The sequence below is a fragment of the Pseudophryne corroboree genome, chromosome 11, assembly GCF_028390025.1.
Source record: "Pseudophryne corroboree isolate aPseCor3 chromosome 11, aPseCor3.hap2, whole genome shotgun sequence".
Lineage (NCBI taxonomy): Eukaryota > Metazoa > Chordata > Amphibia > Anura > Myobatrachidae > Pseudophryne > Pseudophryne corroboree.
Genome location: NC_086454.1, coordinates 98,131,608 through 98,145,932, shown reverse-complemented (window position 1 = coordinate 98,145,932; position 14,325 = coordinate 98,131,608).

The window sequence follows — 14,325 nt, the reverse complement described above, 5'->3', positions numbered from 1 at the left end:
AATATACACGAAAAAGGAATGCAGATATATGCGTGTGTATACAAAACAGAAATAAACAGTTTTAAAAGACACTAGTGTGTTGTTCTTACCTCCGGTTCCCGGATTCCTTCAGCACCCTTTACTAAGCGAAGCAGACGCTTATCCCGTCAGCACTGCGAAGAATATGATCTCCCGCCCTTTGCTGATGGATAATGTCTGCTGAAATTACCTAGCAGAGATATGTGAAGGACTGGACGAGCAGCCAATTGATAAAGCTAAATATTTATCTTATATAATACCCTTTATGAGGTCTAAGAACACTGTACGCTATTTACGTATGGAGTACCGTAAGGGTACGCACGTTGCGTAACAATCGCTTAGCCGTAGTCGAGACGCTCAAGCGTCACGTTCGCTCACGGCCAAGAGATCACAGGCAGGCACGCTATTGGCTGCCAACTAACGTAATGATTCGCTATAGCGTAGCGGACGCTCGGGACCACGAGGAGATCACCAGCGGCGCTGACGCTTACAATGTTAAACCTTTATACCTAAACCATAAACAGTGTATTATGCAGTAAGACCTTAGTGTAGTGATAGAGTGTAAATGCAGCACAGTATAACCTTATTAACTTAAAAGCTGTTCGAGCGTCACCGACGCTCTGAGAATACTTAACACTATAAGAAATACACAGATACCGTGCTTAGGGTCCAACGCCTTATATATATATTATGAATGTTATACTTGCAAAAGAATTAATACAATACAAGTCATACACTACAATATAACATAGACTAACTAACCAGATAACTACACGGGAAATACAATACAATACAATTACGTTTTAAGGGAAAATAAGAGAAAGAGGAGAAGAGAGAGAGAGAGAGATATGGCCCATAATAACAAGAAGGACAATATGATTGCGGAGAAAACTTACGCACAAGGGGAACGATCGCATGCGCCTCTGGACATCCAGCTCCCGATTTTCAGCAATGAGAACCGTTGAAGAGTGAGCTGGATGTGATCGGCTTGTCTATTTATGCCCCACACACAATGCAATTCAATGGTCCCTACAATCTCATTGTTCATTGGACACAGGAATTCCTCCTCGCATCATAACAAAAGGTCATAGGTTGATTCATACAGGTGGGCTGTGATGATTTCCAACTGCTCAGGTGGGTGGGAAACTGGGTTTCCCGCCGCATGAATAAGTAAGTGCAAATAATAGTAAATGGACATAAACTTCTTATGTCCATAACTATTCGCACGAGCGATTAATCCGCTTCAAACCAACACCGGAATATTGCTAATTAAATACTCTTCCGATGGATACTAAACATCACTGTATGACCCCTGTTGGACCCTTCGTACAATACAAAGAGGGATCTCTCTGTCCAGGAACATGCTACATTAACTAAACTTTCAGAATCTATCAAAGGGACCATGATCTACAAAATACATTATATAGTGAAAATATGTAACAATTGAGTCGCACGCTACGATCACATAAACTCTACCGTAAATGCGCACATCGTGCGCCTGCGGGTGCACGCGACAGCGAGTATGCGCACGCACGGGAGAGTGTACGCATGCGCAGCACGGACCTGTATGAGGTGCAAATATGGTAGTGTGCATAGAGATATTTTTCTGACTTTGTGACAAAACCGATAGCAATTTGCCACAGAGTACACAGTCAATAGACAATGCTTTCATACAACAATAGAACCAGTTTAGGTTATTACAGGTGACAGCCGAACTTTAAGCTGGATGCTTTAGTGCAGGTTGAATAGCACAGTGCTGATGCAGAGTAATAACAAACAGGAGAGTATGATATGCAGCACCTGGAGAGAGTCTCTTACTGCAAGTAATTGTAGGAGCAGCGCGTAGCTGAAGCTGAAGACAAACTGGATGGCTGGTGCCTGTAGTTCCGCGGAGCACTGACACAGGAGAGTCTCAGGAGACTGCTAGTGAATGCTGGAGCAAAATGCAGCTGCAACTGAACTGAATGGTGCCTGTAGTTCCACGTAAGGATTAACATGAGGGGGTCTCAGGAAACTGGAGCCAGGAGATGCTTGTTCAAAGGATGTGACACATTGTTCAAGGCCATGATACTGAGCAGGTACTCTGGCCAAATACCCCCTGGCCAGCAGGGATTGGATAATCAAGTCATGTGAGCGCACCAGTGCACAGGAGTGGATAGCACCAAGTCAGCTGACTGCAGGTGTCATGGCAGTGCCCCTACACTGGAGATGGTGGGAATACATTGGGATACACGCTGTATGGCAAGCGGGGTACACACTGGAGAGAGTTTCTGCACATTGCAAGCAATCATGGAACATGCTGCCAGGCTGAGGAAGTGACCTCCGGAGACCCAGCACATCAGAGCACCGGTAAATGACATGAAGCAAATGCAGATTCCTGACAACCATTATGCAATAGGTAGCGTCTATCCTTGTGTATCAATGTCTATTTCCCTATAGATTGTATGCTTACGAGTAGGGCCTTCCTATCTCTATCTCTGTCTGTTTTGACTCAGTTTTGTTCTATTACTGTTGTTCTAATTGTAAAGCGCAACGGAATATACTGCGCTATATAAGAAACTGTAAATAAATATGTGCCAAAAAATTATTCTGTACATGGTCACAACCAGCTTTTAATGATAGTTCATTCTAACAAGTTCCTGAACCATATATATATATATATATATATATATATATAAGGCTGACACTTATTCTGTATATATAATTACTCTGATCTCATTTATTATTCACAAAATAGTCACTAAGCAACCTATGACAACTTATTTTGTTTTGTTTACACACACACACACACACACACACACACACACACACACACACACACACACACACACCACAATACAAGAACTGCATGTTATAGTAGCATGTATAGCAATTCTATGCAGGTACTCTTACCGACATAATGGTGGGAAACTAGCAACTAGATATGCCCAGTCCATGTCATGCCCACAGCTGCCCATTCCAGTCTCTGATCAGAGCATTCCAAGCATGCCAGTGTCATTTTCTGTGGGCCTGTTACACAGCTGATACACATACCACCTCAGTGGTTTACCCAATACATTGTATCAAAGAGAGAATAGTGTTAGCGATGGGCTGTTGTATCATTTGCTACAGAATGGAAATGTGTAAATTATTATATTTACTGGTTATTATCCCCTGTGTCTGATCTCTCTGCTTGTAGATGCGGGAAACCATAACTTAATAGATGGAATTTATTTACTAGGCATTTAACCCTATTCTCTGGTGCATACATACTTAACAAGCTCTAAGGCAGGCATGTCCAAACTGCGGCCCTCCAGCCAGGGACGTGCAGTCAGGGGAGGCAGTGCCTCCCCTGTCATAATGATTAAGATAATACAAAGAAGATGCATATGACACATATTCTGTGCCATATGTATCTTCTTAATATTATTCTTATCGTTGCTGTTTTGTATATGTGTTTGGGAGGCACCGATCGTGGTGCCTCCCGTTGTCACTGGGGAAAGTATGGGGAGCGGGGGGTGGGCACAGGCGGGGGACTAGCCATGGGCTGTAAAAGCCCATTGAAAATATATGGGAAAGCGGCACCATTAGTGGTGCCGCTTTCCATCAGGGACGTGCTTTCAACCTATGAAAGCACGTCCCTGTCAGTGAGGCCACAGTGATTGGCCAGCGGATCCGTCACTGGATCCGCTGTCAATCACTGTGTGGGCGACGCTGGCGGAGGAGGTGCGGGCGGCTGGATGCGGCGATGGTGCGGTCGGCGGGATGCGGCGGTGGAGCGGGCGTCGGCGGTGCGGGTTGCGGCGGCGGTGCGGCGGCGGAAATTACCTTTATCCTGCAGAGTTTGGCAGCGGAGCGGTTCCAGTTTCAAAAATGGCGCCTCAGCGTCATTTTTGAAATTCAAGATGGCCGCCGCGAGCCAATCACGGCTCGCCGCGTCATCGCCCCGCCCCCTCCGGCTGACTTATATAAGTCAGCGCGAGGCGGAGGAGAGTCAGTCCGACGGCGGAGGAGGAGCTGTGAAGAGCTCCTGAAGAATGAAGACGCCGGAAGTCCTGGCTGGGCGGCGGCTATGCAAAAGAGCTTAGCAGCCGCCGCCCACCAGGTGAAGACGCTGGAAGCCCTGGGGAGGTGGCGCCTCCCCAGGTGAAGACGCCGGAAGCCCTGGGAAGGCGGCGGCCATGCAAAAGAGCTTAAAGGCCGCCGCCCCCAGGTGAAGACCCAGTTTAATAAAGCTTATTTTCAGGACTTGTGTGGTGTTTTTATTTTAATATTTTCTTTACAGGTGGACTACAGGTGCCAGCGGGCACTTTATGTCCGGGCATGCTGGCACTTGTGGTTCTCCAAGTGCCAGCATGCTGGGGCAGGCTTGCTGGGACCTGTAGGCTACCTGTAAAGAACAATATTACTATTCTTTGCAGGTGGACTACAGGTGCCAGCAGGCCCTTTGTGTCCGGGCATGCTGGCACTTGTGGTTCTCCAAGTGCCAGCATGCTGGGGCAGGCTTACTGGGACTTGTAGGCCACCTGTAAAGAACACTATTAACACACAATGAACCCCGCACCCACCGCCACCAGGGGTGCGGGGCATAGCACTGGGCTATCAGCCCAGTGCTGGTTATTGCTCGGGAGGGAGGACCCCATTTTAATTTTTTGGGGTTCCCACTTTCCGAGGAATTCCAACCCTGGGCTGACTGGCTGGGGGGCAGATTAATGTTATGGCAGGGGGACCCCACACTGAGTGTCTCCCCTGCTGTGGCATTACTCCCCCTGGCTGGTTCTGCCTAGTGCTGGTTTCACTGGTGTGTTGGGGGATCACACTTTTTTTTTTTTCAGGGGGGGGGGGGCTTGTTAGCTGCCAGTGCCTCCCCAACCAGTGACCTCACCGCACGTCACTGCCTCCAGCTGTTGTGAAACTACATATCCCAGCATGCCCTGACACAGTTTTGCTGTCAGAAATGCTAAAGCTGTGTCAGGGCATGCTGGGATGTGTAGTTTCTCAACAGCTGGAGGGCCGCGGTTTGGACATGCCTGCTCTAAGGGGATGATGTATTAAGCCTTTGAATAGTGATAAAGAGGACCGAGATAAAGTACCAGCCAATCAGCTTCTAACTGCCATGTTACAGGCTATGGGGTATATTCAATTGAAGTCGAAAGCTGCTGTCTGTCGAAAAGACGTCAGTTTTCAACTTTTTTAGGTCGGAAGGGGTTCCGACCTATTCAATCTAACCCCAAATTATTCGACAAGTCGAGGAATTCAACTTGTTTAAAAGCACATGGATCGGCGGAATAGCTGCTGATCCGCGTGCTTGTGTAGAAAACTGGGCCAAAACCTATCGGTTTTGGCCCCTTTTCGACCATCTCAATTCGACTTTAAAATAAGTCGAAGTGAGATGCGGGAGCAGAGACGAGGAGAGCCGCGGGCAGACGGAGGAGAGCAGCGCCGGAGGATGTGTCACACCCACCACTCACAGCAGCGTCCACCCGGCTCCAGCAAGCGAGACCTCGCTTGTTGGAGCCGGGTGGACGCTGCCGTGAGTGGCGGCTGTGATGCGGGAGCAGAGACGGGGGAGAGGAGGAGATGGGGGGGAGACGGGGGAGAGTCGCGGGCAGACGGGGGAGAACAGCGCTACAGCAGCGGGCAGCGTAGCTGGAGGATGCCACGCTGCCCGCTGCTGTAGCGCTGCTCTCCCTCGTCTGCCCGCGGCTCTCCCCGTCTTAGCTCCCACATCTCAATTCGACTTTTTTTAAAGTCGAATTGAGATTGCATTGAATAGCCCGGGTTGGATCCATTCCGACAAATGAATGTCGGAATGGATCCGACTTCAATTGAATATACCCCCATGTTTGGAAAATGACAGGAGCTAATTGGTTGGTAGTTTATCTCTCTCCACTTTATCAGTGTCCAAGACCTAGTACATCTGCTCCATTATATAATCAACACTTAGTAATTTAAAACAATATATTGATGATATTTTTCTGCTCAAAAACTTTACAGTGCTATGAGTCATTGATGATTTAAACCTTTGAGGATGGTGACAGGTTTAGATGGCAGCATTGCATCACCATGGCAACCATCAGTTGCGCCATTGCCCATCTGAGTAAGCCTAAGGCTTCTCAGAATTGCCTTCTCATCTCCGTAGCTGACACCAGTAAATCTGCAGACACTGTGCTCGGCATTCCCACAAAATGAAGGCAACACGCCCTCAAATGGTAGCTGCGGCTTGGGGGCACTGCATGTGATTTCGTACATAGGGATCTGTACATGCGCAGATCTCTCACCATCAGTGTTAAGGGCCCCATACACTACAATGATATGTCTGAGGCTGAAGTCGGAGATAATGTTCCTTGAACTCTCCCGGGAGCTTCCCGGGAGTGGTTCCATACGATTCCATACGATTTGGTACATTTCACATGCGATATATCGTATGCGATCCCAACCATGCCTGCGGGAACCGACATATCACGAGTGCAGCACTAACGATCTAGGGGAGACGATCCGACCCTCACGGGAACACGCATCAGATCAGATCGGAAACACATCCAAAGTGCCCGATTTCATCCGATATATCGGCCTGAATGCCCGAAATTGGATGAAATTGGGTATTATCGTTCTAGTGTATGGGACCCATTATTTAGAGTTGTATGCAAACCATCGGGTTTGCATAGAGCCGGGGTCGAACTGGCTCACAGGGGTACAGAGGAAACCCCCTGTGGACCCCACTCTTCTCCTCTAGGGATCAGTGTTCATTTTAACACGGATTTTCAATTTAGTTTTAGTCTTATGGTGCATACACACAGTGAGATATTGACTAAGTGCCGATTTTGACTTTGTGATTTCCCTTGAACTCCCCAGAGCCCAGAACCACCGATATTGACTATCGTTACTTGCGATTTTGACTATGGGCCTAATTCAGATCTGATCGCAGCAGCAAATTTGTTAGCTAATGGGCAAAATCATGTACACTGCAGGAGGAAGGCAGATGTAACAGGTGCAGAGACAGATTTGTGTGGGGTGTGTTCAAACTGAAATCTAAATTACAGTGTAAAAATAAAGCAGCCAGTATATATCCTGCACAGTAACAATATATATAACCATCCAAAATCTAACTCTCTCTGCACATGTTATATCTGCTGCAGTGCACATGGTTTTGCCCATTAGCTAACAAATTTGCTGCTGCGATCAGGTCTGAATTAAGCTCTATGTGTGATTTTGACTATATACATTTTTGACTATACTAGAAACTAGATTTTACACAATATAGTCAAAATTGCCTTGCCTGCATAGTCTATTTTTTTCTTGCGATACTGACCCCATGTGAGCGCGGATCGGTATCGCAAGCTGTGTACACACGGTGGAATATGTGCTAACTTTTCTTACAATTTTGACTATATAGTCAAAATCGTAAGCAAACATTGCACCTAGTGTATGCTTCTTTAGTCACTTTCTTAAAATTATAGTTGGTTTAAACTTAAAGTCACATTTTAGTCAGTGGATCTCAGTTTTCATTTTAGTCTAATTTTAGTCAATATTTTAGTCATAACTTTTGCAAACAGTTTAATGATACTGTAATGGATTTTAGCAATGTGTTTAGTAATCTAGGCACAGTAGGCTGAGAATGTGTTACATAATGAGCCTGACTTACCGTAGTGCTCCCATATATCATATACAAATGAATGCCTTAAGCTTGTTAGAACAAACAACTGCAATATACAATCCTATTTCCTTCACAGCAGGTCATATTTATTTTCTGCAACTATCTAGAACACATACTTGTTCTTTAAAAATTTTAAACCTTACTTCCAGTGTTAATTTTGGCAAGGATTTTAAATTTAGTTTTAGTCAATTTTTTTTGCTTTGTTTTGGTAAAGATTTAGGGGGTCCTTCAGATCTGATCACAGATGTGCTTAATTTAGCACATCTACGATCAGTTAAGGGGGGGTACACACGGAGAGATCCGTTCTTAAAATCTAAGCAATCAGATTAGATTATTTAGATTTTAAGCACGGATCCCTCGTGTGTATGCCCCCCAGCGATAGCGATGCGCGGCCCCGTGCTTTGCTATTGCCGGTGCTAGATTGGCCTGCATGCAGGCACAGTTTAGCACATTGCTTATTTCATTGCTGGGTGAGTTGAATGACACCCCCCCCCCCCGTCACCCCCCCTCGCTCAGCACACATCGCGCTATGTGCTGAGTGGGGGGTGAGATGTGTGCTGAGCAATCTGTAATAGATCGCTCAGCACACATCTCTGCCAATGTGTACTGGCCTTTATTCAGACATGCGGGGGCACGCCCAGCACAGAGCTAGTTCGCCCCACATGTCTGGCCCTACCCCACCCACCACACACACATGGGTGCAAAAGCATCACACGCTGGAAATGCTTTTGCACCCGCCGAGTACTGCGTAGCCTACTACCCGCCGGGACCTTGCTACCCTCCGCGTCCCGGGTTGCAGCGGCCACGTGTGACGTCACGCAGCCTCCGCTGCCCGCCCCTCGAACACAGTCCGGACACACCTGCGTTGTCCGAACCACGCCCCACTAACGGCGTTCTAATGCCGTTTGCACACATCCTCCCGCCCCACGACTGACTCTGCCTGTCAATCAGGAAGAGACGATCGCATCTCACTGGGCTTCACGGGATGCGCACACGCAGTGCGCGGGCACACTCCCCAAAGGGCTTCAGTCATTTAGACTGGATCGCTGCAGTGATCCAGTATAAATGACCCCCTTAGTCAGTGGTTCTCAGTTTTCATTTTAGTCTAATATTAGACTAATTGTATTCCTGAAATAAACTGTAGTTGATGAATACTATTAGTCCAAATTTTTGTCAACAAAACTAACACTGCTAGGGATCAAGTTCCATATTATGCATTTTAAATATGGCCGGCAACACCACATCGCGCCATCGTCCACTGCATACTGCAATGTGTATGGATGATGCAATGTATCGTACCATCGCATCGTGCCATCACCGGGCACACACATCGTTTAGTGTGTACCCAGCATTAGTGATCCACCAGATCACCAGATCTGAGTTACATTTATGTGCTGGGACCTGGTTATAATTAGGATATATTACCTAGATCTGATTTTTCAGTTTGGGGTGAAATTATCCCGATTTATTTGTATCTTGGTTTTCACATATATATATAAATATTACAGAATTTAGGGCACAAATTCATGGTATAAAATGTTGTGTACAACGTTCGCTTTGACATAATTGTAAATCTCCAAGCTTCGCTTCGTACATGTTAAGCTGTCCGTGAGTTATATGCCTACCAAGAACACATGAAAAAGGTCACCCAGATATAACTATATACATAAAACACGCAAACATATAAATATGAGCTACAGTATGTGTGCACATTTTGCAAACTTGTGACGTCACTGAGTTAGTGAGTGGCATAATTGACTGTTGGGGTATAAATCTATGTAATCATAGGCATTCACCCTGTGTTATTACAGAAAACAGTCATAATTATATAAATATATGTTAACCATACTCTGAGATGCTATATGGTATATACATAAATATATTGTTGTGTTGATGCTCAGATAATTGTTAACCATAGAAACGGAGGAGACTACTCTGCATCAGTGCAGGGTATACCAAGTAAATATACTGTACCTAGTCTGTACAAACTATGCGTGCACAGTGATACGCTCAGTGGGACCATAGTCTTGGGGGTATCTTCTCATTCTCTTTCAGCCACTATGTCTGGCGCCAGCGAGACAAAAAAACATCTCATTATTAGAACCACAGGAGGAGAGTCCAAAAACAGCAGGTTTTATCCTTAATTCTTAAGAAAATATTATTTGCATGCCAGGAGCTGAGGCTGGGAGGAAACCCCAGACATTTACCAGGCTAAAATGGGAAAGAAAAGCCGGCCAGAGGCTGATGGGATTTTCTTGTGTAGGGCAGAAGGAAGCACAGCTGGAGAGAGGAGTGATGGATTAAATCCTCACTGACGTCTCCGCTGGGATAGGGGTATTTTAAAAATGTTCTATTAATTTAATCATAGTAGACTGTCTATTAAATAACAGAGTCTTGCACCTTCTGGATAGCAGCTCAGATATTAATACTTAAGGGATGGTGATGGGGAATTAGCACTGCTTAATTTGCACTTTGTCTGCCTCCTCTAGAGGGGGGCACATCATTCGGAGCTGGTTTGTCTAGTTTACATCCTATATCGTCCTATGACCCACAAGCTCTCCTGTTACTAGCATTTGGCCCCCAAGCATAAAAAAATTATTCTTATTAAAATAATTATTGAAGTGTTAACAGGGCACACACAGGGTCTGCTCTGTGCTATGAAATAAATTCAATTATGCGCCTGCATTCAGAATTGGCTGCATTTTGTGTAACCGCACTGTCCCCAGCCATCCAGTTGTGAAAGTAGCCAACCTCATTATTGTACACATTTGCCCCAAATCAGACGCATCTCAGCATACACCCACCTCTGAATAGGCTGTAATTAGGCCTACTCGCCAGGATATACCTATGGATATACCTTATCCTACGGGCGAAAGACCAGTTGTCGCTTCAGGCGTATGTGGAGACACAACTGTAATCCATACAACTCTGTAGGATTACGTTTCATGCTGGCCAAACCCCCTCTGGAGACTGACCACACCCCTACAACTGCATCCCCCCACTGGTGTATTTATAATGGGTGCAGTGTGTGCGGTGAACATGGGCCCCCGAGGGTCCAGGGAGCCCCACACCACACATACTGCACACATTAATAGAAATACTTACCATCAAGGGGAGTGTAGTATGGCTGACCGGCGGTCTCCTGACCGCCGGTCAGCTTACCGACGCCGGGATCCCGGCAGCATACCGACGCCGGGATCCCGGCGGGGAGAGGTGAGTGCAGCAAGCCCCTTGCGGGCTCGCTGCGCTCGCCACGCTGCGGGCTCGGTGGGGTTCTATTCCCACTCTATGGGTGTCGTGGACACCCACGAGTGGAAATAGTCCCTGTTGGTCGGCATGCCGACCATCGGGATAGTGGGTGTCGGGAAGCTGCAGAAGGTCATGTGACCGTCGGTCTCCCGACCGTCGGTCACATGAATACCACCCATCAAGGGTACCGCGTAGCAGCAGCAATGCTGCCGGAATCACTAGGAAAATGGTGCAGCGCCATTTTTACGGTGTTTCGCGCATGCACAGTAGGTAAATCACTGGTAAAATGGCCACCACGCCATTTTCCAAGAGATCTGCGCATGTGCTGTAGACTCTGGGACAGCGCTAGGGTTCCCTAGGGACCCTAGTGCCCAGAGTCTACATAGTGCTGCCGGCTAGAGAGGAGGGAGCCCAGCTGAAGCCTGCACACGGGCCTCCTCCTCTCTAGAAAAGCCCCTGATCCCCCCTGTGGGCCCTTCATGCCCCCAGTCTGACACTGCTCACTGGGCAGCATTTACAGAACCTGCTGCTTCATCGAGTCCTAAGGGCCCCATACACTAGAACGATAATGCCCGATTTCATCCAATTTTGAATTGAAATTTGAATTGAATTTATTGTTATCATTAAATATTCACGTATGAACAGACAATGAAATTTCCATGTGAGTGAAACAGATATCCTAAGTACAACCAATAAAACACCATAAAATGTTTTTAAAATATTTGTAAAAGCCGTAGGAACACAATAGACACATAAGCAGGTACTACACTCCTATCTTCCCCCTAAACCATTAAGCATGTTAACTGCCCTAGGGAAAAAACTATGCCTCAACCGACTAGTCTTACACAATAAAGATCTATAACGTAAGTTAGAAGGAAGCAGGGTAAATACCCCATAATTGGGGTGAGTTACATCATTCAATATACTCCTGGCCTTCTTAAGGAGCCTCTTTTCATAAATAGATTGAATGTTTGGCAATACTGAACCAACTATTCTTCCAGCAGTGTTAACAATTCTGTCAAGCGATTCACGCTCTGCTATCTTACAATTTCCATACCAAACGGAAATACCATATGTAAGCACACTTTCAATAATACAAGAATAAAAATTAACTAAAATTGGCTCAGATATTCCTGCTAGACGCATTTTCCTTAGAAAATATAACCGTTGTTGGGCTTTCTTTATGACATTGTCAATATGATAATACCATGACAAGTCATTGGATATAATCATACCCAAGAATTTAAAAGATGTAACTATCTCCACCTCTTGGTTGTCCAGAACCAGATGACTGTAAGTATACTGATTTGTTGTCCTAAAATCTAAAATCATCTCTTTTGTTTTTGTAACATTAAGAATCAGATGATTATCCTGACTCCATTTCTCCAGCCTACATACTTCAGATTTGAATTCAGAGTCATTGTTTCCACTAATGAGACCTACTATAGCAATATCATCTGCAAATTTAAGTATGTGCACCGTGTCAGAAATAGAGACACAATCATGGGTAAACAGGGAATAAAGAAATGGACTCAGCACACATCCCTGTGGCACACCTGTGCTAATCATTACCTCATTTGTAATTTTGTTATTGACCCTGACTGCCTGAGGCCTATTAGTTAAGAAGTCAAATATCCATCTACAGACAAAATTGTCCACACCTAGTTGAGTCAATTTAGTAATTAAAGACGCAGGAATAACGGTGTTAAAAGCCGAGCTATAGTCTACAAATAAAATTCTTACAGAAGAATCCCTATTTTCTAGATGAGTAAGCACATGGTGAAATAGGGTAAGGGCTGCATCATCAGTAGATCTATTTGTCCTATATGCAAATTGAAATTGATCAAGGGTAACTGGTATAAAACCCTTTAAATGTCTAATAACCAGTTTTTCGAATGACTTCATTATTAATGACGTAAGGGCAATTGGTCTGAAGTCGTTTGGCTCATTAGCATTAATTTTACCGTTTTTCGGGATGGGAGTGATTACTGTTGATTTAAAAGTTTTAGGAACAATACACTGTGCTAGGGAGAGATTAAAAATTATGGTAAAAATACCTGCTAATTGTTCCGAACAATTCTTGATAACACTCCCTGGAATTCCATCAGGGCCTGAGGCTTTACTGGGATTAGTAGCAGCAAAACATTTCCTAATAGACAACTCATCTAGCACCAATGGCTCACCGTTACCTTCATTAACCACACATGTGCGAGGGAGGTCAGCATCCTTGTCGAAACGTGAATAAAAAATATTCAATGTTTCGCCAAACGTGGGATCTGCTGGTTGTTTTAAGTCACTTTTATTTGCCTTACGGTCAGTAATATCCTGGATTCCCTTCCACATACTTCTCGCATCCCTGTCATTTTTGAATTTAGTTTCAATCGTGACAGAGAATGCCTTTTTTGCATCACGGATTCCCTGTTTCAAGTTTGATCTAGCAACCCTAAAAGCAACTGGGTCGCTGGATTTAAAAGCTCTATCCCTCGCTGCCAATAACAATCTCACCGTGCTATTAATCCAAGGTTTGTTGTTGGCAAAGAGTTTCACACGTTTTTTAACAGTTACACTCTCGATGCAACAGTTAATATAACCTAATACCATAGAAGTAAGATGGTCTACATTTACCAAGTTATCATTCTCCTCCTCCTGGGATTCTATAACGAACAAACCCCAATCCGTAAATTCTAAAATATCTTGGAGTCTAGTCATGGCACCCTGTGGCCATATTGTAACAGTTTTACTCTCAGGTTTAAAACGTCGGACTAGGGATCTATATATTGGCACCAAGTACAAGGAGATATGATCCGAGTTACCAATATTAGCATGCCTATAGCATGAATAAGCCTCCTTAATGTTACAATAGACATGATCTAATAAATTTTCCCCTCTAGTAGGAGTTTTTACATACTGGTAATATTTAGGGAGGATAGTCTTCAATCTGGCCTGATTAAAGTCCCCTGCCACTAAAAATACACCATCTAATTTCGGCCATTCGGGCCAATATATCGTATGAAATCGGACATTTTTGGATGTGTTTTACATCCAATGCGATGCGCGGTCCCGTGAGCATCGGATCGGATCCCCCAGATTGACTGTGCTGCACTGATGATATGTCGGACCCCGCAGGCATGGCTGGGATCGCACAAGATACATTGTAAGCAAAAGGGCCGCATACGATGTATCATATGCGATCCTGCGCCCGGAAGGCTGCTAGGGGTGATCGCCTGCGACATGAGGGGGCCCTTTAGAGCAAACTTTGTTGTATCACACAATTTAAGCTTTACATAGGAAAACACCTGTTCTTTGGTGTCCCCAGACATGATGTGCAATATGTAGTGTGGGATTTTGCCTAACAGAAATACAGTGTACAGTCTATTGTCAACACTATATATATGTAAGGGTGTATATATATATATATATAT